Below are 27041 nucleotides of genomic sequence, written 5' to 3'. Positions count from 1 at the left end.
GGGCTAGTGCTGAGTAGTCCTCCTTGGTGATGCTTCCCATTTTCCATTTGGCATAGGTTTCTCTTTTAAGTTTCAGTAGGTCCAACAGTTCCCTGTTTAGCCAAGGGGGCTTCCCTGCCCACTGACTGCATTTCTCTGCCCACCCTGCATTGGACACAGAAAGTGATCAATTCATGGTCACTGTCACCAAGCTTCTCCTTCATCCTCAGATCACTCACCAGATGGTCCCCTTTGCCCAGAACCAGACCCAGCAGTGCCTCTCCCCTAGTCAGCCTGTAGACTTCTTGCATTAGGTAGAGGTCATCAATGCAAGCAAGAAAGCTTTGACCATGTGCTCTTCCCACAAGATGTCAGGGAGGTTGAAGGCCCCCATGACAATCATGCATCAGGAGTGTGTGACCTCAACCACTTCCGTATTGAATTCACAGTCCAGCTCTTCTTCTTGGTGGGGAGGTCTATAATAGACTCCTATGAGTATATCTCTTTCCCCATGCCCTCCCCGTATTTTAACCCAGAGGGTCTCAAGATACCCTTCATGGTTAGTGAACTCAGTTTGAAGGGAAGTGTACTGCTCCTTGACAGAGAGAGCTACACCCACAAACCTCTTCCCAACATGGTCCCTCCTGTACAAGGTATAGCCTTCTATACCTACAGACCAGTTGTAGGTGGAGTCCCACCAGGTCTCCGTCATCCCTAGAAGATCGTAAACTTTATCACACAAGAGAAGGGCCAGTCCCTCTTGCTTGTTTCCCAAGCTTCTGGTGTTTGTGTACAGGCAGCTGAGTCTGCCATGGGAACCTCTAGGCTTCCTTATGTGATAGGACATGACCTTGCCTTGGGCTGTCATAGGAGTGGGTTCCCTTAGGCTACCTAAGTTATTTCTACTGTGGTTGACATGACTTGGGCTAGAACTGTTAATTGACTACCTGTCCCCTGGCAATCTTAGTTTAAACCCCTGTCCAATAGGTCACCATTCTGGCTGAGAAGAGCTTCTTCCCTTTATGGGTGATGTGGAGGCCATTCCTTCCCAACAATCTGCTATCTCCCTCATTGAAGTGTGGACCGTGGTCAAGAAGCTGAACGCCTCATGATGGCACCATCACTGGAGTCATTTGTTCACCTCACTGATGCACCTTTCCCTCTGGGGCCTGTGACCAGAAGGATCGAGATAAAAACTATCTGTGCCCCCAGACCTCTGAGCCCAGCCCCCAGAGCCCTGTAGTCATGCATGACCTGGCCAGGATTATTCTGTGCCGAATTATTCATGGCCACATGGATAAGTAGCATGGGACAGTAGTTGGAGGGTCGGATGAGTTTGGGGATCCTCTCAGTTACATCCCAAACACATGTTGGAGCCAGCAGCTCAGTTGGCTCTGCTGCTATGAGGGGTTCAAAATGGTTGTGCAGCTCCAAGGGGGTGGTCACCCTGGTTCAGTGCCTCTTTGGGCCAGAGACTACTTTCATTCAGGTGACCCCTAGCTGGACTTCGTGGCAGCTCTTTATTTCTGCCATGGCATCATCAGCCATCAGGTGGAGAGTCTGGAAACAATATTCTAAACTAAAACATTTCTAAATTAAATCAAAATGCCCCAAATTGTCACCTATCTGACTTGGCAAGCTGGCAACTCCTGCCTCAATTAAAACGGGGCCTTTCGTTGCTGTTTGTTTTTTCAATGCCACTGGCCCCTGCTTTCCTGACTCCCTGCCCCTTATCCATGCTACACAGATGCAACTTCCTTCCCTTTGCTTTCTGTGCTGCCACTACAGAGAGTCTCTTGACGGAGGATCATTGTATGAAGCTGCAAATGAAGAGAACGGGTCAGAGAGAGAGTCGTGTGGGAACAGAACTAGCTTCAAGAAAGCAGCTTCAAAGAAGAAAACCAAGAGTACAGTCCACAGGCAATGACTTAAAAATCCTCTGTACTGGAGCCTGCAATTTAATAGCACTAATGAGGCCCTGTGCAATTTTCTCTCCTTAAAAGGTGCTCTTCATACTGAAGCCTTCTGTTCATGTGACATCACAACCCTGGCTCTCTCCAGCTTTTTCTCACTGAAGGATAAAAAAAAAAAATACTATTAAAAGACTATTACCCCATTCCTCTTATGACTGGGATAAATTGTTTTCCTGGCAGACCCTGTGGCCTGGTTTGTTCACATCTGAGGTTCTCTCGTTTTTTACATGCAAGGTTGGAGTCAGGGGATCTCAGCTGAAACCCAGATTGGATGTTGGCTTAACTTGCACTGCTCAGAGAAGGCCAAGGGACCAAAGTGACAGGAGTTGTGCAGGTCAGTAGCACTATGCATTGGCCATCACGTGAGAGGGCAGCTAGCAAAGTGCTTCCTGTTCTGTGCCTTTGTGCTGTGCATATTTGGCATCACTAGAAAAATCCTGCCCCTCATAAGCCTTTCCCAACAAGGAGGGAGGGACCTCTTACCTGCTCCATCCCCAGAAGGAACTGTTAGCTGTGGAAGACCTTCCCATTGCTCAGTCCCCAGCTCCCCCAGTTGTAGGGAAATGGTTTGAAGAAAAACTGTAATTGAAAAGGGTTGATAGGGTGTGAAATGCACCTGCTTACAATTGCAACCCTAACAGCTACATGCCTTGAACACCGCCTGGTGCTGACGGCAGGGTGCTTTGATTAACCAGCAATGGAGCTGTCACTGATCACAGTAACTGCTCCAATCCATCACTGTCTCTTTAACACGCTGCAACTTTAACCTAACTGCAGTTCTGCTCAATTCCCACTGTCTCCTAAGTAGTTTTCGACTTTTGCATTTTGTTATTTTCCTCTCCCCTCTCTGTTCTGGCCTCTCCCTTCCTTTGTTATCCCTGAATACTTTCTTTTTTTCCCCACTCCCTCGCAGTATATTTACTTGTTACTTGTATTTCAATAGCACCTGGAGACACCAAACAAATGAGGGCTATGTGGTGCTAGGTGCTGTACAAAAATATATATATTTATGATTTCATTTATTTGATATGCCTCTTGATCCAAAAGGCTCAGAGTAGCTTACAATAAACAAATAAACTAGAGGACAGTCCCCAAAAAACACCCCAAATCCCAAGAACTCATAAAGGAAACAATTTCTGTTTCACATGAGGCTCATATCCTCTCTATATTCACCCTGAGCCGAGACGACTGATCTCATGGTAGCATAGAAAATAGGGCTGGGAGGGACCTCAAGAGGCCATCTAGTCCAATCCCCTAACTCAGGGCACAATCATCTCTGTCTATCCCATCCCAGGTAAATGTTGTCAAACCTGTCCTTTCAGGCTTTCACTGATAGAGATTGCAACCTGAACTCATAGTGGAGCTTACCGAAAAGAAATCAGCACAGTCATCATAAAAAATGCTATAATAATGCAATTATGCAATTCAAGGTTTATAATAATGCTACAAAATACTATAATTTTTTTTTGTATTCAGGAGCAAATGCATAAGTGGATGCTTGATCACCCTGAATGGCAGTGGCTCGTGGGACAGAGTCAGTGCCTGCACTGCTAGTGGCAACAACAACAATGACTGAACCAGCAGTACAGCTGCTACTATTTTCGCACCTTCCCAACTTAACTGGCCCTCATTCATTACACTTTTGTTCAGGAAGAAAGTTACCTCCAAAAATATCTATCTATCTATCTATCTAGAATAGAGAAGGCTGTTGGGTTTTGTTAGACAATGGCCAGTCCCACTGTGGAATATAAATAGATCCAGGAATAGAAGTGTGTCCCTTGCCTAGAAGATGGCATGAAGGTAACTAGGAATTAGAAATATACTTTTCAATCAATTAAGAACCAGTGTGGTGCAGTATGGGATAGAGACCCAAAGAGACCAAAGGAAACCCAACAACAGCTTGGTAAAAGTTTTCATCTGAACAATAATTCTAGTGAAGTAAGGAGATTCAGCAACACAAAACTGCAAAGTCAGCTCAGTTGACCAAACTGCTTGTGTCTGTCCCAAGGGGACAATAAGAAAGGGGCAGGAGACTCCTTCCTCGGCGTGGATCATGGCAGAGACAGCCCGCCATGGCGATGAAAAGAAAAGCCCTGAGGACAGGACAAACTGACCCCCCTTCAGGCACAGCCAAGCCAGATAAACCGCGATGGGGTGGAGCAGCCATGTGCTTCATCAGCTACTTTTCTCTGTGGCTGGGAACAGGGTGCCCCAATGACATTACCCTAGAGCGCCAGCTGGCAGGAATAAAAGGCAGCGGCGGGAAAGCAGCAGGGGGGACACAGCAGGGAGGCAGCTGCAGGATGTTCCCCCCAGGCCAACCAGAGACCCTGGACACCCCCAAAGAGGAACCAGAGCAGGACTCTGCGGGAGGACCCAAGGCCTAAGTTAAAGGGCCACACCACCCCGGGAAACAAGGGAGTCGGCCAGGAGGAGGGTGCCGAGAGATGGCAAAGTCAATAAATACGGGACACATGAGTGGGGAGTGGGCCAAGGCCCCTCCCTGGAATTTCGGTTCCTTTTTTTCTCCTTTTTTTTTCCCTTTGAAGCCCAAGGGCCTGAGAGGGACCATTGGGCAGACAACAAAGGCTGAGCAGGCCAGGGCCACTCAGGAGACCCCAACACGGAGAAGCTAGGCCCATGCTTAAGGCTATCGCACTGCCCCAAGCAAACCTGGGTGGCAGGAGTAAAAACTGTTGTCAACACCAGGGGTCCCGAGTGGCAGGGAGAGAGCGGGACACCACATCAAGGTGAAGCCAAATCATCCATCGTTTAGTGGTCCCAGTAGGCTGGCGCATGGCTGGGGTGTAGGGGAGGCGGAGCCCCAGGAACACGCACTAGTGACAACGCCCAGTGGGTTCCCCACGGCGGAAGGGAACCCTTCTACTAAATGTAACACCCAAGATGTGGCATAAAAGTATCAGGGTATCCGCCACGGAGAATGTGACCCTGCGTCACAACAGCAAGAGCCATCTTTGTGACAAACCCCTAGCATGCACTCCAGAGCCATGTTCAAATCAACAGGTCCTGACGATCTCCACCCCAGAGTGCTGAGGGAATTAGCAGAGGTCATTGCGGAACCCCTGGCTCAGCTTTATAAGCACTCATGGTGCTCTGGCAAGATGCCAGAGGACTGGAAAAGGTCCAATGTGGTCCCCATTTTCAAAAAAGGGAGGAAGGAGGACCCAGGAAACTACAGGCCCATTAGTCTTACCTTGGTCCTGGGGAAGCTCTTTGAGAAAATTATCCAGGAGCACATCTGCAAGGGACCAGCAGGGGAGACCATGCTAAGGGACAACCAACATGGGTTCATTTGAGGCAGGTCCTGTCAGACCAGCCTGGTGGCCTTCTACGACCAGGTCACAAAATACTTGGACAGAGGTGGACATAGTCTTTCTGGACTTTAGGAAGGCCTTCGACACTGTCTCTCACCCCATTCTCATTAAAAATTAGGTGACTGTGACGTAGATGCCTACACAGTTAGATGGGTCGCAAATTGGCTGGAGGGCCACACCCAGATAGTGGTGGTGGACGGCTCTTTTTCAGCCTGGAGGGATGTAGGCAGTGGGTTCCCCCAGGGCTCAGTCCTTGGGCCTGCACTGTTCAACATCTTCATCAGCGACTTGGACGAGGGCGTGAAAAGCACCTTGTTCAAATTTGTGGATGACACTGAGGTGCGGGAAGAAGTGGGCATGCTGTAGGACAGGGACAGATTGCAACTAGATCTGGACAGGTTACAGGGGTGGGCAAATGAGAACAGGATGGGTTTCAATATTGACAAGTGCAAGGTGATACACCTGGGAAGGAAGAGCCAGCAGCATACCTACAGGCTGGGGAACTCCCTTCTAGTCAGCACAGAGGCAGAAAAGGATCTTGGAGTCATTATTGATTTCAAAATGAACATGGGCTGCCAATGTGGGGACATGGTCAGGAAGGCTAACTGCACCTTGTCATGCATCCACAGATGCATCACAAGCAGGTCCAAGGAGGTGATCCTTCCCCTCTGTGTGACACTGGTCAGGCTGCAGTTGGAGTACTGTGTCCAGTTCTAGGCGCCACACTTCAGGAGGGATGTGGAAAGCATTGAGAGGGTCCAGAGGAGGGCCACTCGCATGATCAGGAGGCAGCAAGGCAGGCCCTATGAGCGGAGGCTACAGGAACTGAACCTATTCAGCCTCCACAAAAGAAGGCTGAGAGGGGATTTGGTGGCCATCTACAAACTGGCCAAGGGGGACCAGCAGGCAATGAGAGAGTCCCTGTTCCCCCGAGCACTACCGGGAGTAACAAGGAATAACTGCCATAAGTTGACTGAGAGTAGGTAGACATCAGGAAGCACTACTTCACAGTCAGGGCAGCTAGGAGCTGAAACCAACTTCCAAGGGAAGTGGTGCTCGCTCCTACCCTGGGGGTCTTTAAAAGGAGGCTAGACAACCACCTAGCCGGGGTCATTTGACCCCAGCATCCTTTCCTTCCCAAGGCAGGGGGTCGGACTTGATGATCTGCTCAGGTCCCTTCCGACCCTACCAACTGTGAAACTATGAAACTACGAGCCACGCAGGAGAAGCTCCATGAAGTCAGGTGGGCACAGTGTCAAAACCATAAAAAAAAGGAGAATTCAAAACATTTCGTCCAGACATATTTAAAAGTAAACGTCCTGGCCTTTTCAATTGTAAACATTTCATTTAGAGATTTCCTTAATATCTCTTTAAAATATATTAAAGCTCATAAAATACTCAGATTGAAAATGAAACATTACATTTGACCTGGAATTACTCTTTAAAATATCTGATTTTATCTTATTTTTGCAATAGCCTGTGAGTCAAAAAAATAGTTCTAGGACCAACCTTGGTTTCATAACCCATCTTTCCTGGTGTAAGTAATTTATTATAGTAAAGGTATCAGTTTTTATATTACTGAAATGCCCAGTACAGGGACTCCATGGAGCTGTAGAGATGCTGAGGTAGTCACAGCCCTTTCGCCCAAAAATCTTACAATTGAATGAAAGGAAAATTGCAGGAGGTTTACTTGGCATGGAGGTGAATTTGATATTTAACCCGTAGGAGAACAGGGTGAGAGGAGTAGCTATACAGAACCAAACACCTCTAGATTTGTCTCAGATTCAGCTAATATTTTTAGCATATTTTGATTGTGATCAGAGTGTGCAAATTACCCCATTTTCAGGGCATGTTCAGAGATGCTGTTGGTACTGTAAAGAACAGGGCTTTGCCCTATTTTTAATAAGTGGCAGACTGTTCATCTGAACAAGTCACCAGCCTAATGAGAAAATGAAATCAGCAGCAGAGTACCTGAGCTCCCATTCTAGCAAAAATTAAAGAAAAGGAGGAGGATATGAATTAAAGAAATGATCCCCTCCTTTCTACTGAATTCTGAAATTCAAATTCAAAATTAGAATTAGAATTCAAAATTTCAACAGGCTTTAGATTTGGTTATAAAGTGAGAGGGGGAAATCACACAAAAGTATATACTGAAAAAACTTCCCTCAATAATCTTTCATCAGCATTTGAAACAGATTACCCTTCCCTCTGAGCACATGAACACCTTGACCACATCTACACAAGATGCTCACTGTACAGTTCTTACTGCGCAGTCATTTAGTATTTGCATAAGCAAGTAATAAATGACTGCTCAGTAACTGGCATTACTGCACAGTAGCAACCCTGCATGTCTTTTTGGTGATGCTGACTGCACAATAACTCATTACCATTGTACAGTAGCTCATTACTACTGTGCAGTAGCATCACATCACGCTTCGTGCCACGCAGTGCTACTGTGCAATAGTAATGAGCTACTGCAGTCAGCATCTTGTGTAGATGAGGTCCCTCTGTTCCATGTAGGTTGATGCATGTCACTTATAACTGGGGCTTCTAAACACCTACCATATTAAGCAGTCCAGCCAGCACTATCTTATACTGCTATCTTCACTACCCCCTACCCTGCAAAAGGCCTGACAACTAACTCTGCATCCACATGAGCCTTCAAACTAACCCTGCCATGCACAAAGAACCAACATGAACTTTTTCCAGCTCTTTCCATAGCAAGTTCAAGCCTAAGAGCAGCTTGGCCCCATCAGCACCATATTCAGAAAAAAACAGAAGTAAGGAGATTAGAAGAGTGGGCATGACTCCATAGTCAGGGCATGAGGTCTGTGTTTCAGTCCTCACTTATCAATCACTGTTTCACTGCTCCTGCTGTTAGTGTGGTGGTTAGGACAATCTTCTGGGATGGGGAGACGTGGGGTTTTATCCCCTAAGAGTGGGCATGTCTACACGTGCATTTATAAGCACCTCAACGTAATGCACCTTTGCTTAAGGTGATTTAGGCACATGTCTACAGGTGGATATGCTAATGTACATTAAGGTTCATTAAATGTAGGCGTGAATAGCTAAGTTGCATTATAGTTTCGTAGAAGGTAGGGTCAGGACAGACCTGATCAGATCATCTAGCCTGACCCCCTGCCACAGGCAGGAATGAATGCTGGGTTCACAAGACCCCAGACATGTGATCATCTAACTTCTTTTTGAATTTGCCCAAGGTAGGTGCGAGGACCACTTCCCTAGGAAGTTGGTTCCAGATTCTGGCCACCTTAACTGTAAAATATTGCCTTCTGATCTCTAACCTAAACGTATTCTCCATCAGTTTATTACCATTGTTCCTCATCACCCCAGGTGATGCTGGGGAGAATAGGGCTCTTCCTATTTGCTGATGATCTCCCCTGATTAGTTTGTAGACAGCCACCAGGTCCCCCCTCAGCCTCCTTTTGCTGAAGCTGAACAGGTTCAGGTCCCTCAGTCTCTCTTCATAGGGCCTGTCCTGCTGCCCTCTCACCAAGTGGGTGGCCCTCCCCTGAACCCTCTCCAGGCTGGCCACATCCTTTTTAAAGTGCAGCGCCCAGTACTGGATGCAGTACTCCAATTGCAGCCTGACCAAAGTTGCATAGAGGGGAAGTATCACCTCTCCAGACCAGCTTGAGATGCATCTTTGGATGCATGACAAGGTATGGCTGGCCTTGCTGGCTGTGGTCCGGCATTGGCAGCTCATGTTCATCTTGGAGTCAATAATGACTCCAAGATCCCTTTCTGCCTCTGTGCTTTCAAGAAGGGAACTCCCCAGCCTGTATGCGTGCTGTGGATTCCTTCTCCCAAGGTGCAGCACCCTGCATTTGTTTACGTTGAACCCCATCCTATTCTCATCTGCCCACTTTTGTAGTCTGTCTAAATCTAGTTGCAGCCTCTATCTCCCTTCATGTGTGTCCACCTTGCCCCACATCTTAGTGTCATCAGCAAATTTGGACAGTGTGCTTTCCACCCCCTCATCCAAGTCGCTGATGAAGATGTTAAACAGTGCGGGCCCGAGGACAAAGCCCTGGGGTACCCCACTGCTCACATCACACCAGGTTGAGTACGACCCACCCACCACTACTCTCTGGGTGCACCCCGTCAGCCAATTTTTTACCCATCCAACTGTGTAGGCATCAATGCCACAGTCGCCTAATTTTTTATGAGGATGGGGTGAGAGACAGTGTCAAAGGCCTTCTTAAAGTCTAGAAAGACTACGTCCATGGTGACACCATCATCCAAGGATTTAGTTACTTGGTCATAAAAGGCAAACAGGTTTGTCAAGCAGGACCTGCCTTTGATGAACCCATGCTGATTGCCCCTGAGCATGATCTCCCCTGCAGGCCCCCCACAGATGTGCTCCTTGATGATTCTCTCCAAGATCTTCCCGAGCACCGAGGTGAGGCTTACGGGCCTATAGTTACTTGGGTCCTCCTTCCTCCCTTTCTTGAAAATTGGGACCACATTAGCTGGTTTCCAAACTCCTTGGCACCTGGCCAGATGACCACGAATGCTCATACAGTCAGGCCAAGGGCTCCACAATGACCCCTGCCAGCTCCCTCAACACCCTTTGGTGGAGAGCATCTGGACCTTCAGATATGAAAATGTCCAGCCCTTCCAGAAGATCCCTAACTACATCTGCGCTGACTGAAGGCCTGACAGAGCTATTCCCAAGATTGTCCCTACCTCTGGTAGGAGGGATGTCCCGGTCCCTGTTCAAGAAAACAGAGGCAAAGAAACTGTTAAAAATATCAGCCTTCTCATCTGGCATAGCCACAAGATTACCGTTTGAGTCTTGCAGGGGGCCCACATTACCTGGTGCCCTCTTCTTGCTCCCAATGTACTTGAAAAAGGACTTTTTGTTGTCCTTAATCCTGGATGCTAGCCTGATTTCCATCTCTGCCTTGGCCTTCCTAATAACCCTCCTACACTCCCAGACAGAGGAGGAGTACTCCTCCTTGGTGATCGTTCCTCCTTTCCACTGGTTGTACACCACCCTTTTAGTCCTCAGGCATTCCTGAATGCCCTTGCTGAGCCAAGGGGGTTTCTGGGCACTCTTACCCCACTTGCTTCTCTCAGGGACTGTACCCTTTGGGCCTGGAGGATCATCCCCTTAAGACACGACCATCCCTCATGGATTTCCATGTCCTCTACCTTCTGGGCCCTCAGTGTCTCCCCCACTAGTCTCCGAAGCTCATTGAAGTTGGCCCTTCTGAAGTCAAGGGCTTTAGTCTTGCTGTAAGCCCTTGACACCCTGCGCTGGATAGTGAATTCCAGCAGGTGACGATCGCTATTGTCCAGGTGGTCAAGGATCTGCAGTCCCCTCACCAGGTCATCCCTGTGGCCAGGACCAGGTCCAGCAAGGCATTACCCCTAGTGGGGCTGTGCACCTCCTGGATAAGGTGAAGGTCCACTAATACAGCCAGGAACCTACGTGAGTGGTCAGAACTGGCTGTCTGCTCCTCCCAGCAAATGTCTTGGTAGTTTAGGTCACCCATGACAATAACATCCCTTGACCCAACCACCTCCATAAGCTGACCAGAGAAATCCCGGTCCAGCTCTTCCCCCAGGTTGGGTTATCTGTAGTAGATACTCACCGTAAGGTCCCTTCTGCCACGCCCCCCTTGTAGTTTGACCCACAGTGTCTCCGCCCGACCCTCCTCTAACCCAAAACTAATCCTTTATGTTGTGAGGTGCTCTTTGACATAGAGTGCAACCCCCCCACATCTTTCCTCTCTGTCCTGTCAGTTCTATATAGGGTATATCCCCGAATGCCCACCGCCCAGTCATGGGTGGGGTCCCACCAGGTTTCTGTGAGCCCTACTAAGTCTGGATTCTTACTCGCAATCAGGAGGCACAGTTCCTCCTGCTTGTTCCCCATACTATGAGCATTAGTGTAGAGGCACTTGAGGCTTCCTGAGGGTGCACGCGCTTCCCCCCTTCCCCTCCCCCACTCACAGGACAGTTGTGGCCCCCTACTCCCAAGACATTGTTGCTTATCTGGGCATCCCTTTCTCTTGTCACCCTGCATGCTGGTGAAGCATCCTCTCCACTCAGAGTGGCCCCTTCCCCCAGCAAAGCTAGTTTAAAGCCCGCTGTACGAGATCAGCCAACCTAGAATTAAAAATACGTCTGCCCTTAGGGGAGAGATGAAGCCCATCCCACCCCAGCATGCCCTCCATACAAAATTAGTGCACATGCAGACTGTGGCAGGGCACTGTTGGTGCCTGCCACTTTAAGACCTATGCCAAGCAGCCAGCAGGTGCCTGATTGCAGCAGCCATTTTAGATTCAGAGCTGCCTATATAAACAGGGCAGTTCAATGATGACAAAGCAGGCAGCAACATTGCCTGGCTGCAAGGCTTCACGTATCATCTTGGAGGTAAGGGAGGAGCTGTAGGGGATGGCTAGGAGGCTCCTGGTCCTGGGCATGACCTAAAACTGCACCCTACCAGGAGTGGGTGGCCTGGTGGGGCTCTCAGTGGTGTGGGAGCCCCCAGGAAATGCCAGGCCAGTAATCACCCTGGTGAAAGGCAAGAAGGGCCACCTTAACCCTAGCCCTCACCTTTGGGTGGGTTTAAGTAACACTGGAGGTAGTGGGGGCAGGCACGGCAACCTGAGCCCTGTGGGGTGCAAGACCCCGAGGAGGGAGAGTTGGGGGCCAGGCATGGCTATGGCCACCTGAGCCCTGTGCAGGGTGTAAGACCCTGAGGAAAGGTAGTTGGGGCCAGGCACAGCTACAGCCACCTGAGCCCACCAGGGAGAAAAGACCCATGGCCCCAAGTGAGGGGGTGGTGTAGAGTCCCCAAGTGAGGGGGCAGAGATGAAGAACCCCAGTGAAGGGGGAGGAAAACCAGAGGGCTGAGAGCCCAATACATTTATATATAGTGAGCACAATAACATGTTGCTCCGGTGAGGAGTGAGAGTGTCTGTGAGACCCTGGAACACCAGTCGTGGTGTAAGTCACCCCAGCTCCCACAACCGGGTGGGTCACCTGCTACTAGGGCCAGAAGGCAGACCCCAGGAGTGAGAGTGGGGCTGGAGGCTCAGAGACCTGATGTAGAATACCCTCGACTGGTCAATGCTGGGGCCAGGACCAGACCGGTCAAAAGGGCCAGGGGCCCACCGTGAGGGATGCCCAGAGCTGAAGGCCTGGGGTTCCAACTGGCCTTGGAGGTGAGGCCAGGGCCTGTGTGGCCAAAGATCCTGGAGGGATCACGCCCATGAAGGGAAATAGTTTCAGGGAGCTAGGCAGCCTGAGTGAAGGCGGAGTAGGCCACCTGAATGGAGGGGTCTAAGAGGGGTCCTGATTGAAGGATTCCAGAGCCCAGTGTGGGGTTGGTGAGATAAACAACTGGATACCATCTGCGAGGCATGGGCTGCTGTGTAGGGGAAGTATGGAGCCGCAGATAGCACCCCCTGGCATCGGGGAAAAAATAGGCAGCCTCCCACCTTAATGAACATCTTAATTAATTAAGAACAAGGCATGGCAGGCGAGTCAGGTGGGTGGTGTGCCCAAAGGCAAGTGGGGAACCTAGCACTGTGGCTAAGCATGCTAGGTTTGCCACACAGACATGCTAATGCGCATTAATGTAGTGTGCATCCATTGATGCACACAGCTTTAATGTGCATTACTGCATCTACACGTGTCCTAATGCGACTTAGCTATTCGCACCTAAATTTGATACTTGCTGTGACAGGAGGCCAGCTCAGAGCCAGGTCTCAACATCAGCCTGCCCTCCTGTCTATGTGGGGCAGTCTGCCCAGGCTCGTCTGCCACGACTTGCTGTTTAATAAACTGATGTAAAATGCGGGAGGCTGCCCATTTTAATGTCCTGATGCTGAGGGTGTTAAACACAGCACCATACTGTCCCTACACCGTGTCCCATGCCTTGCAGATGGCATCCTGAGTTGATATCTGCTCTGGCCTAAGGCCAGGCCAAATTCTGCCCCTTGCTGGGCCTCTAACATTCTGCCCTTCTCAGGCCTTATACATATTGCCCCCTCTCACAGGGCCTCTTTCATACTGCCCCTCACTAGGCCTGCCACATCCCACTCTACTCCGCGCAGCCCTTTGGGTCCCCCTTGGGCCCTACTCTACACGGCCCTTCAGGCTTCTTTGCTTACACACCATAGCTGGTACACACGTAGCCCTACTCTTCATGGCCACCAGCCTTCTGCCCCACACTGGGCTGAACTCAGCCACTGGCCCCTCTCCGGGTCACTCTCTGTCCCCTCCCTGGGGCTTCTCTCTCTGGCCCCTCACCTGGACCAAGGTCTATACCACCAGGGCTCCTCATTTGGCTTGTCCTGAGCCCTCCTCTCTGAAGGCTACAGTCACTCAGCCTATGGGGTTCAGGTTACCAGAGATGTGCCTGCATTCTCCACCTCCTCCCATATCTGCTTTCTAAATTACCCACCGGGTAGTGGGAGCTGGGGTTATGATGCTCTCCTACTCATCTTTCACTGGGGAGGCAAATGGCTTGGCATTTCTAGGGAACTACCCCGCCATTGGCAGTCCCACCAAGCCATCCTTTCCCAGCAGGGTGCAATTTTAGGTTTTACCCAAGACCAGGAGCCTCCTGCCATCCCCATTGCTCCTGCCCTTACCTCCAAGATGTTCTGAGCAGCAGCTCAGCTGGATAGTATTCCTCTGGCTGCCAGCAGCAAACATCTGGCTCAGCCCTGAGGATCTGGGTCTAAAATGGAGGCTCCTCAGCCCCCGCCTCCAATCCCAGGGAGAAGTCAACAGTGCTCTGCCACACTTGCTTTATGCAGGTATCAAATTTAGGCCTACATAGCCTTAAATCACCATTTTCAAGGCACTTTAAGGGTACCCACATCTAGACAAGTGCCCTTAATGTGCCTTAAATTGGGCTAATGCACATTAAATATGTATGTGTAGACATGCCCAGTGAGGAGAAGATTAAGCCTAGGTGTTCCAGGTGTCTGCTCTAGCCACTACTAGACCATGCTATATATAAGAAGGCCTCTTCATACAGCCTTCTTTTGACAGAAAAGAATCTGCCCTGCTCAGACATTTGAAAGAAACAGTATAAGCAGCAGCCTTCAGAAAGGGCTCTGAGTAGATGAACATGAATTCCAGACTCTCCACTGTGCTCAATGTTTCCCTGTTGGATAACTCTAGGCTGCTGCAGGCTGAACATGCTACCTTGCGGTAGACATCTACTCAACATGGTGGCTGTTTGGATCTTGTTCTGAGGCACCAAACTATTCACGTGCCCCGTATAAGGAGCTTAGGCAGAATGGATTCCACTCTGGATGCCAAGCACCTAATAAATGGGCATGGTAGTGTCTAAATTTTTGGTGTTCAAGTCCTTTATTGATCTGGCCCCTAGTGACCTGGGCTTCACCTGTGCATCTCCTTACGATCAGCTCAAGTAGTGGTAAGTGACAGATACTTGTCATAGGTGAAGGAACAAAAAAGGGAGCTGATTCTGGAGCTGACGAGGTAGCAGGAAACAACTGACAAGTGAGAGTAAAGAGATTATACAAAAGGATGGGGAGAGGGAGAGAGGAGGGTCATCAGTTTTAGATGTATTCAAGTGCATACCAACAATTCTGCAACCAAAACAATCATATATCTATATCTCGTGATAGATAGATAGATAGATAGATAGATAGATAGATAGATAGATAGATAGATAGATAGATAGATAGATAGATAGATAGAATGCTCTACTTATTAAAAACTTAAGGAACTGAAAACCACAGTGCAACAGATAACCTTAATTCTGAGTTGTTAATTTTTATATAATATATTGTGAATATACCAGTTAAATGACTGGTATATACCAATTTCAGTAATTGCGCTGGAGTTTGCTTAACAGCATGCATGCACTAATGATCTGATTTTTGGAAAGTCCCTATAAGTATACAGTAGAAACTTTTTTGCATTTCTGATTATGTGAAATGTTAAGTATGTAATCAACGTTTGCAGAGCATGTAATCAACTTTACATCATTCTTTACTCTGTTGTGTGTGAAGATGCTAAGATTGTAATTTTTAAGATTATAGATGTCATTAACTTATTAAATGTAGCATGGGAAGGTTGGTATTATGGGTGTGCTCTGCACTGGACCCTTCAGTCTTGGATGTATGCACTGCGGGCGACAGATGGCTGAATGGAAAGAGAGAGCACTGGAGTGTTGGTGTGGCTGAGTGTTGTGACAGGAGTAGGCTAATACTTTGAGGCTAGTATTGATTTAAGACCAAAAGTTACTGCAATTTATTTCAGCACTTGTTAGCTTTCCCATTCCCAAGGAAATTTCTACTTGTGTAATTAACTCTAAGCTAATGATTTAAGCCCTAAATCAGCAAAACATGCAAGCATGTGCTTAAGTCCTATTGAATTACAAATGAGGCTTTTGGATGTAGTGGGGGGGATCATAATGTCAGTAGTAACATTATAAGAAGACAAAAGCATTGTAACCTGACTGCAACCAAAGAACCCTACTAAACATTCTGAGAAATGCAGAGACTTAAAAAAAGGTTTACTTTTGTAGCAGGAAAAACCTAATTTATTTCTCAAGATATCCCTGAAATTGCAGTGGGCAGCCTGCTGCTCAGACAAGAATCAAAGGTTATCACAGTACACCAGAAAATTATGCAAATCTATGAAATTACAACAATTATGTCATGTTTTCTCCCCATATTTCACCATGAGCAGTGAGTTTCTCGAGGGGATAGTGAGAAGATTCTGTTTTTAGAGGTTTCAAACTTTGTGAAAAATGGACCAGCAGAAAGAGAAATACATAGTGGGGTGGTTTGGGCACTGGCCTAGGAAGCAGGAGACACGTCTAAGACCTTATCTTGCACAATCCAGAGCAGAGTCTTTTCAGCCCAGGCTACGCTGATTCATACAGAGCAGGGGCTTGTACATGGGACATCCAGATCCCAAGTTACAAACACACCTTATTAACAAAGTTTTGGTGCAAACAAAAGCATCTCTGTGAAACAGCCAGGTTTCAGCAAAGCAGTACATTTCACCAAAATGTCATGTTGTCTAAAATGATCTGATCGACTGTAGTTAAAATGTGTGCATCCAGGTGCCTGAGGCTTCGGGTAGTACACCAGAGGCTAGTGTCAGGGAGAGGCAACATGAATTACGTGTTCTTCTCAGGGCTATAAAATAAAGGCAGATTTTGCTCTTGCAGGGGTAATCAACCTAGTCTGGCAGAAAAAACAGGAAGGCAGCTGGCACAGTTTAAATTAAATCAAGCTGCTTCTCAAAAATCCTGAATTTACAGTCCATCATGTTATTAATGTAAATATACTGAGAGCTGTCCTGAAGAGAGAGAAGATTGCTGGAAATGGTCCAGTCTTTGGGGTATCTTTATTATGATGAATTATCTATATTATGATGAATTATTCAAAACCCCAGTGCATGTAAATCTCTGTTGCTCCACTGAAAACAATACAGCTACACCAATTTACAGTACCTACGGATCTGGTCTAGAGTCTCCGAATTGGTTTTGCTGTCTAGTATCATCACTTGCATGCTTCCTGCTTTGGGTATTTTATCTGAAGTTTGTCTTCATAAAGAAAATCAATGAAGACACATTTAATAATAAAAAGTATATAAATAGCTATCTTGGGAAAAGGCAGTGGATAGGTGCCACAACAGGTTAATGCACTAGCCTTTTAGTTTTGAGACTTAAGTTCAATGTTGTTTAGACACAAGTGAAAATAATGTAGTAGTCTCAGTCTATTCTCTAGTGGTTCTCTGTCCATCCAGAGACACCCTACCAGACAGTCAGGCATGACAGGGCAATAGAGAAACAGGCCCAAACCAAGCTGCGTAGCTTCCTCTGTAGGTTACACAGGTGCAGTGTTTTACCTAGACCAGAAGTGCTCAACCTCCAGCCCATGCAGGCACGTCATCTGGCCCACAGGGATCCACATAGGTCCAGAAATTTGGCAGACCATTCCTTCATTGCCACATTTCCAAGCTTTGAGAGCTATATGACATGGCCCTGAGCATGAGGTCAGGGCTGTGGGTGCAATCTGTTACAGAGCCTGATCCAACACATGAGGCCAGGGCCGGAGTCTGATCTGGCATGCCGGGCTGGGGCTTGGGGCATGCTGGGCTGACCTCAAGCACCAGCCAAATTGGACATACAGGCTATATCCAGCCCACAGACCAACGCTATACCACTCATCCAGCCCATGGGACTAAAAGACTGGGCACCACTGCCACACCATGGGAGGTCAATGTTTTTAGCAGGCATGCCACACCTTCCCTGCGTGCCACTCCGATACCCTGCCCCTGCCTGATCTGCCACTCTCCTTTCATCAAATGCAAAGGTTTGATACTTCTACATTTTAATTCACCTTCATTAAACCTTCTTCACAAAGTCCTTGAAAGAAGGGCTACCATTTTGAACAAATGGACTAACTGGAATGTTTTTAGCCATTCCACCTTTTTTGTTTTAGAAGCTCACTTCACTTGCTCTTACTTTCCCAGAGACATTTTGCTTTCTTTAGATCTCTTCTTAATCTTTGGATATTAGTCTCGAGTCTCATGAGGAGACGCGAGTCACGTTTAAACACGTTCGTGTAATCTCATTTCAACAATTGCTCAGTTCCAAGGTCCTGAATGAAGTAAGATTAAGACTGAGGCGGACCAAGGGATGGGAAAAGATTGTTCTATTTTGCACTGGGGTGAAAAGACCTCAGTAAAATGGAGAGAACCTTGTTTATGAGAGCAGACTCTTCCTGCAAAGGAAAAGCTATATTAAAAAAGCATCGCTCACAGCAGCAGCTGCAGCCAGAGTGGTAAAAGAGAAGGCCATGCTAAACCTCTACAGAATGATTGAACCAGTTTATGTGCTAATCCCAGTGTGAGCAACTGTAGCTGGGATGAATTTGAGCCAGTTGTCTGACTTCAGCATTTGGCAGGGAGAGACGGATGAAGGAAAACATGTACCCTGGGCTGTGGACTTTCAAAGCATGACATGGGTTGTTTACTGTCTATAAACCACATGATATAAAAAGTAAGGCTGCCTTGGATCTTGAAAATAATTCCTGCTTCATTTTGTAGTGTAGCAATGCCATTGTTACTATTCTATTCTATTATTACTGCACCAAGAAGAAGCTGTACAGAACCCTGCGCCAAACAGATTACAGCCTCAGGCCTGGGTCCTGCTAACAATTGTGCATAAGAGGCTCTTTAAACTCAGTGGAGGTGTGGGTATATTTTATTGGCTTGATCAGTAGTGCTGGGACTTAAAATATAACAAATAATGGAACCTCTTCTGGGCATCACAGAAGTGAATCTGAAGGAAAGAATAGAGCAAAGAGGGGATGATGGCAGAAAGAAAATGAAAGGGTATTCTAAAGGGATATTGTAAAACACCAAATGGAATTAGATACCTAGCTCCCATTGAAAGCCAACTGAAGTTGAGTGGCTAACTCCCTTATACACTTTTAAAAACCCCCACTCATACATGTGTAGGGGCATCATGAGAAATGGCACACAGGTCTCTAGGAAAGAGCTAACACTGAGCTAGTATGGCTGGTGACACAGAGGAGACAAGAAGGCAGTACCAAGCCTTTGGCTGGATGTGGATACAGCACACTGAGTTAAATAATCCCTTGGAGGTGCTGACAACATGACTTTGAACAGTTCACATTACATTTTAATTGGTGCCACATGGGGAAAAGTATTCCTCATGCACAAAAAGCAAAGCATGTCTTTTTCATTCCAGATGATGGGCTTCATATTAAAGAAGTGCAACAAACAGAAATGAACAAATGCTGGCCCTGAACCTCTTCTCGCTCACAACCAGTGTAAATGAGGGGTCACTCTTTCGAAATCACTTGAAAAAAAACAGTGGAGAAACAGTATAATCAGGCAGAACAGTGACCAAGAAGACATTAGAAAACAGTAAGTAGAGATCACAGTCCACAGAAAAGACTGAAAGCCTAGGGCTCCTATGCTACATAAAACACAGCTTGCCATTTTGAAAGCAATATTTCTTTGTAACCAAAATATTGCTGTCTTCAGCTGAAATATTTTAATTTTAAACCATAACCAAAAATATCTCATGTTTAATTTGTTGATGAAGTACCCACATTTCCCATGGAAAGTAGTCTGACTGCATGAAAAAAAATCTGTTGTTGAAAAACCAGTTGTTGGTGGAAAACTTTCAACTAGATCTAGGCATGCTGCATTGCTCCTCATGTGCTAATGAACAATGCCCCAAATGCCAGTCTTGGCATGCTCTGAGTGTTGGAGAATGTGGTAGTTGTAGCATTTCATTACTATGCATGTTTAAGCTGTCTAGCTTTAAAAAGGGTCTTAGCCATTAAATAGAGCTGAGGGGATAATTAATCCTAAATCATTGATTGGATGAATGTAGAGTCTTTTTGTGCTTATGAAATAACTGTCAGAAGATCCATTTTCTCATATTCGTTATTTAGCAAAAATATTTTTTAACTCCATGGACTAAAACAAATTTCACCTCTAACTATCTTGTTGTCTCCCTGAGATCAGTCCTGTGAAGTGCTGAGAGCACTCCTGGGATGGGTGAGAGTTCTCTGACGTTCCAAGGATGGATCTACATGAGCCATGTTGGCAAATAAGTCACATGGCACTGCTTCTGCTTCTTGTCCGGGTGAGCCCACAAATACTTCCACAAGCAAATGAAAAATTCACCTTCCTCCAATGTCTTGTGCACAGAATGCTGACCTTTGCATTTCATGAGCACCCATGCTGGTAGAAGTCAGTTGCTCCTGTACTTGAAAATACAACAGGGAATGGCTATAGGCAACGCTAATGAATTTACAAATCTAAATGAACACAAATAGAAATTGTTTGCACTGTTCACTCAGACACCATTTAAAATACCTTACAGGCGTCTTAAAGGAGCTTGAGCAAAACAGCCCCTGACAGACTCTGCACCTACTGCAAATGTTATTAAACTGAGGAAAAGTTGATATTGGGAAAGATGCTTTACTGCACAGTAGAGCTAATTCCTGCACAGTACGTATCCATGTCTTCATGTGCAGGTGCTTACTGTATAGTAATTGGTTCTAATCACAAGTAAATTTGCTACCCACAAATGCAAGTAGCAAATTTACTCAAGATTACTTACTACACAGTAGCGCACATGTAGATTCCTGACAGGGAGCAAATATGCTGCCAGTCAGCAGGGGGCAGGAGATTGCTCCCTGGCCCCAGGAGCTGCCTGCTGCCGGGGCAGGCTCTGCCACTGAAGCCCAAGCAGGGATAATGTCCCCCTGCTCCGGTAGCAGGGAGCTCCCAGCCCCTGTTCCATGTTCTCAGGGCCAAGGCACGGAGATCATTATCTCCCAGCACCAGATCGCAGTCAAGGACCTAGTGCTGGAAGAGAGGGATCTCCTGGCCTGGGACCATGGGGCTTGGGCTTGGAGATAAGGATCTTCCAGCCCAGGCCCCACAATCATGAAGCGGGAGCTGGAAGCCCCCTGCTGCCAGGGCAGGGGGATGTTGTCCCCGCACAGGCTCTGGTGGCAGAGCCCACCCTGGCAGCAGGCAGCTCCCAGGGGCAAGGATCAATGTCCCAATCCCCGCCAGGAAATAGCTGTCTCCTGCCCCTGGGCTAGCACCTAGAGGGAGCCTAAAGCATCTCCTGGCAGGGGCTTCCCCAATGGGCAGGGGCCCATTGCAGGGCTGCAGGGAATGGAAGCAGACTGCTGCTAGGAGCAGCAAATCTGCTCCCATGTCCATACATGTATAGACTCATGCCCAGGAGAGTTTACTCTAGAGTAGTTTATTTGAGAGTAAACTGCTCCCAGATCATTTGCATGTGTAGACCTAGTCCTATATGGCTTAAACTGCCAACATACCTCAAAATATCTTCTACCCAGACAAACAAGAGTAAGCTACCCAAAGTAACAACCCCAAAATTATGATTCAGGAAAGTATTTAGGCAAGCACCTAATTTTAGGGACTAAACATTGACTTCAGTTTGGCATGTGCTTACATAGGTGACAGCCAAAACCTCAGGGCTGCTCAGAGTTGCATGGGCTTGGAACAACCCTTTAGGGACTGCTATGCCAGCTGGAGTTACCAGAGCTCAGCAATCGTTAGTCATGTCCCTGGAACGTACTAGACCAGGTTTCCTGCATGAGTGCAGTCTAATTCTACCGATGGGAGTTGTCAGCTCCTTTCATTCCCCACTGCACCCTCAGGAGCATCCATAAGCACTTGGAGGAGGGAACACAGGTAATAGCTCATATGGACCATGTTTAATACATAATGAAGCATGAAGCCAGTCACGTGCTTTGCAGTTCGCCATTCACTTCTTTTGAACCTGCAAAATGTTTGGATTCAGCTCAGTTTATTTTGAGGGTACATATCCAGATTAGCCTTGATTGTCATCATATTGGTATCGATACCTAGCATTTCAACTAACTAAATTTCGTTGAGATGAGGAGCAGCAAGAGGATTAAGGAGGGCTGTAATGTTTTCTTTTAAAAAATAAGCAAGTTAGGAGTTGGAAGCTCAATAGTAATTTATCTTACTCTTGTGCAGGACAGTATTTTAAAATAATTGATTAGTGACGAAATGGACATTGCTATTTATGTTTCACATGTTTTCCTGAGCTAACCAGAGAGAAGAAAACTGAACTACTTGCCCTGCAAAAAGCAGAGGGTATATACTGTCACATGCATTAGTAAATGAGATATGTACATTTGATGCCTGATGTATAGCCCATTCTGTAGAGTTGGGCCCATGAACGCGATTTGCTGAGACACTGATAAGAATGAGCTAAATCACTAACCATTCATTAGGAAACTCTACCAAACAGGCCTCTCTACTGGTTGGCTGATTTAAGTGCAGACTATCACACACAGGAGCATATGGAAAATTTCTTAGGAAATGCTGTGTTTTTAACAATAACAGAGCCCTCCCTTTCTGAGAGCTCAGAGAGTAATTTCACCTATGGACTTATTTGTATGTAACCAAATTCCTGCGGACACCTTCATTTTAAAGTCAGTGTGTTTTTTGTTCCTTGTGTTTTAAATTAGCAAGGTTTTCCTGTTCAAAGTGGAGGTTGGTAGGGGGACAAGGGGGAACAGGCAACTGTTGCAGTTCTGAGTCAGACCCCAGCAGTCTCCTCTCCTTTCTTTGTTTGCTCTCTGCAGCTTTTTTTCCCCCTTTCCCTGCCTTATTGTCGCTCACTTTCATGTGTTGTGCTGAGGGGGGGACAGAGCCTGAGCAGGCTCTGACAGTAAAGTGGAGAAGGGGGAACTGCAGAGACTGCAGGGACAGGAAGACTGCAAGGGGAAGAAGTAGTGGGACAGAGAACAATGGGGGCCCCCTGTCTCCCCCCAGAGACCATTTCCCTCCAATGGGAGGGGTATGAATTGTTTCCAATGTAGCAATGAGAGGGGTTATGTCAGCAGGAATTTGGTTACATACAAATTACTGTGGCTACTTACAGAGTTAGCTCATCCAGAATTGAGGCACTTTAACTTATTGCCAGTTGCTGAAAGTCTCTGCAGAAGTACTCTAGAGACACACTTTTGAGCATGCTTATATACAGTATGAACCGGGGGGGGGGGGGGGGGGGGGAGGGTTTGTTGTTTTTGAGGGGGAGTTTATTTTTAATTTTTAAGGAAGGGGTTAAGGAAAATTCAAGGAAAATTTTTCATTTCTCAGGTCAAATTAGCCAGATCAGTTCCAAATCCTTAGCATCATTCAAAAAATGTTATGTGGCCCTACTACCAGCAAGTATCCTGTACCCCAAGGTTTTCATACATATATAATACGAACTGTGCCTGATAACAGGCTGTCGCAGGGCGCTAAGGTACCTGCTCCTATTAAAGCAGAGATTGCCAGGGGAGGGAACACAAAGGGCCAGATAAGAGCCCAGGTGCAGGTTGCTATGACAATGGGCTAATGAGGGAATTGGCCGCACCCGCACCTGGTTAGCTGGCTGGAAGAGGCAGGGCCCTCAGCCCATATAAACCCTAGGTCTGGGGCCTAGCAGTTCAGTTCTCTGCTGGTAGCCAGAGAGGAAGGAGCCTCCAGGGAGGAAGTGCCCAGTGATGCAGCAATGGCCTAATATAGTGCACCTAGGGTTAATGGGGCTCCCTAACCTCAGCAGGTACCCTTGCTCACTAGATACTTAGTGCTGGGGATGCAGTTTGATGCTTTTAAAGGGGCAGAGCACACCCTTATCTTTTGTATTATGTTATAGCCCCAGGGCTTGTTTTGTTTGCCGTTTCATAACAACGGCAATGTAGGGCCCCTGCAAGATGCAAACGGTAATCTTGTGGCTATGCTAGACAAGAAAGCTGATATTTTTAACAGTTCCTTTGCCTCTGTCTTGTTGAACAGGGACTGGAACATCCCACCTAGCAGAGGTAGGGACAATTTTGGGGATAGCTCTGTCAGGCCTTCAGTCAGTGCAGATGTAGTTACAGATCTTCTGGAAAGGCTAGACACTTTTAAATTTGAAGGTCCAGATGCTTCCTCAACACCCTTGGGTGGAGGGCTGGCAGGGGTCATCGTGGAGCCCTTGGCCTGGCTGTATGAGTATTTGCGGTCATCTGGCCAGATGCTGGGGGATTGGAAACCAGCTAATATGGTCCCAATTTTCAAGAAAGGGAGGAAGGAGGACCTGAGTAACTATAGGCCTGTAAGCCTCACCTCGGTGCTCGGGAAGATCTTGGAGAAGATCATCAAGGAGCACATCTGTGAGGTGCCAGCAGGGGAGATCATGCTCGGGGGCAATCAGCATGGGTTCAAAGGCAGGTCCTGCCTGACCAACCTGATTGCCTTTTATGACCAAGTAACTAAATCCTTAGATGATGGTGTCACCGTGGATGTAGTCTTTCTGGACTTTAAGAAGGCCTTTGACACTGTCTCTCACCCCATCCTCATCAATAAATTAAGCGACTATGGCATTGATGCCTACACAGTTGGATGGGTAAAAAATTGGTTGATGGGGCGCACCCAGAGAATAGTGCTGGATGGGTTGTACTCAACCTGGCGAGATATGAGCAGTGGGGTACCCCAGGGCTTGGTACTCAGGCCTGCACTGTTTAACATCTTCATCAGTGACTTGGATGAGGGGGTGGAAAGCATGCTGTCCATGTTCGCTGATGACACTAAGATGTGGGGCGTGGTGGACACACTTGAAGGGAGAGAGAGGCTGCAACTAGATTTAGACGGACTACAAAAGTGGGCAGACGAGTATAGGATGGGTTTCAACGTAGACAAATGCAGGGTGCTGCACCTTGGGAGAAGGAATCCACAGCATACATACAGGCTGGGGAGTTCCCTTCTTGAAAGCACAGAGGCGGAAAGGGATCCTGGAGTAATTATTGACTCCAAGATGAACATGAGCTGCCAATGCCAGACCAGTCAGCAAGGCCAGCCATACCTTGTCATGCATCTAAAGGTGCATCTCAAGCTGGTCCAGAGAGGTGATACTTCCCCTCTATGTGACTTTGGTCAGGCTGCAGTTGGAGTACTGCATCCAGTACTGGGCGCCACACTTCAAAAGGGATGTGGCCAGCCTGGAGAGGGTTCAGAGGAGGGCCACCTGCTTGGTGAGAGGGCAGCAGGACAGGCCCTATGAGGAGAGACTGAGGGACCTGAACCTGCTCAGCCTCAGAAAGAGGAGGTTGAGGGGGGACCTAGGAGCTACCTTCAAACTTACCAGGGAAGATCAACAGCACCACCTGGGGTGACAAGGAACAATGGTCATAAGCTGATAGAGAATAGGTTTTGGTTAGAGATCAGAAGGCAATATTTTACGGTTAGGGTGGCCAAAATCTGGAACCAACTTCCCAGGAAAGTGGTCCTCGCCCCTACCTTGGGCAAATTCAAGAGGAGGTTGGATGATCACCTGTCTGGGGTCTTGTGAACCCAGCATTCATTCCTGCCTGTGGCAGAAGGTCAGGTTAGATGATCTGTTCATGTCCCTCTTGACCCTAGCTACTATGAAACCGGTGGCTTGGGTGAGGCTACTTGGGGAAGGAGGAGGCCTCATTGGGGGCCCACTGCAGTGTGGGGACCCTGGCACCAGAGAGGGTGCAGCGACAAGGGCTGCGGAGAGCCCAGCGCCGAGGGGCGCAGCGACAAGGGGCCAAATTATGATGAGGCCTAGGCAATACAATGCCAGTACCATCTGCGAGGCTTGGAGTGTGGTAAAGGGGCAGTTGGAGCCACGCATATAGCCCATAAGGCTAAGGTGCCCCCTGAAACACCCATAGTGAAACGGGATCCACAAGGGGTCCCATAACCCACAGGGTTCAGAGTCCAACAAACCGTGTCCAAGAGGACTTAAAGGCAGCCTCCCTATTTTATATTTCCATCAAAGATGTGGTGGGCGAGAACTGAGGGTGCCCATCGGGCCTAATTGGCACAGTCAAGGGGCCTTAGGAGATCACGGCCAACCTTAAGGACCCTGTCCTGTGACATAAAACATGAGCCTTTTGGCTTTGGCCTATTATCTAGCTCATTAGGATGGGCCCCAGCAGAGTCAGTGCTTCGAGCCATGGTGACTCAGTATGTGTGTACACCTGGTACCGCCCCCCCCCAAAATCCAGTTACTAATTAGCCTCCTACTCACAGGTGTTCTTGTCACAAGTCCTGGGACCCTCCAAAAATTTATACGCTGATGATACATAGGGCTGCCTGGTCCTACTCCACCTCCTAGACAGTGGGGCCATGTTGATTATGTGCGATGGACCAAGAGAGGAGGTGAGACCGCCTCTCATCCATATAGAAGTTTGGTGATGTCTGGCAGGTGTTTATGGCTTGTGAAGAAACAGGAATCACTGGGAACAGGAACGAAATGAAGGTACTGCTCAGCTATGGGAGTGATGAGAAAGACTAAACATTTGGTGTAGTGGTTCACTTGAAAAAGAGTCAGTACTGAGTGGGGGCAAAGCTCAACGGGTATCATGTCTTCTTTAGATTGACTGTAATTACTTAGTCTTGTGTTAGGTTCCTATCAGTGTGTTTGCCTCATCGGGACCAGGTGCCTTATAAACATGTTCAGAATAGGCTGTATTAAGTCAACTTCATAGTTGGGTTTCCATCTTTGCATGCATGGTGCCCCTAGCAGCAGCTTTATGATAGACAATGTATTTAATGGGATGGTTTCTGGTACGCAAATATAAGGGACATTTTTCCCCCATGCTGATTGAGGTGAAAAACCTTGTGACCTTGGTTATTGAAAGAAAATTTATATGTAAGGTGCCTATGAACTGCCTTTTCAATAGAGAGCTCCAAGCTATTAATCTTAATTAGAGAGAAGTGCCTAAGGGAGGGGTAGACAAGGTTCCTTGGGTGAATCTGATAAGGGAGGGGTGGGATTTAAGGCACCAACCTATTCTCTGCATTTTCTGGAGCTTCCTGCTCACCATGCCAAGTTTAGGAGACTCCACACACTACACGGCAGTTTTTGTGGACCCCATTCTATGGTGCTAAACACTCACGCATTAGGCAAGGAACCCAGCTCAGGGTGTGGATTCTGTATGGAGCTCAAGTGCCTGGAAGCTAGGTGTAGTAAGCCTTGGTATCTGGTGCACGAGTCAGTTGTGATCTGGGCCTTAGTCAACCACTTTCTGTGAATAATATTCATATTTTATGGCTTCATTTAAATCACACTGGTGGATACAGATCTGTCCTTTATTAGTTTTCCCAACTATAACCACTGAATTATCTGGTTTGGTGACAGTCGACTCGATTAACTTTTTAAGAACTC

General features: G+C 47.4%; 1 long non-coding RNA gene across 1 annotated transcript in view; it reads right to left on the bottom strand.

The window, feature by feature from the left end:
* Window positions 1–1936: 1936 nt before the first annotated feature.
* LOC132251712 (uncharacterized) overlaps window positions 1937–27041 on the bottom strand; it is a 30435-nt gene continuing 5330 nt past the window's right edge. Inside the window, exons 2-3 of the long non-coding RNA XR_009463649.1 lie at window positions 2436–2531; window positions 1937–2050 (exon numbers count right to left, since the gene is read on the bottom strand). This is a non-coding gene — a long non-coding RNA (uncharacterized LOC132251712). The remainder of the gene's footprint in view (window positions 2051–2435; window positions 2532–27041) is intronic.

Source organism: Alligator mississippiensis, chromosome 7 (genome assembly GCF_030867095.1).
Source record: "Alligator mississippiensis isolate rAllMis1 chromosome 7, rAllMis1, whole genome shotgun sequence".
NCBI lineage: Eukaryota > Metazoa > Chordata > Crocodylia > Alligatoridae > Alligator > Alligator mississippiensis.
The sequence above is the reverse complement of the archived record's forward strand: the minus strand, read 5'-3'. Positions and strand labels throughout refer to the sequence as shown.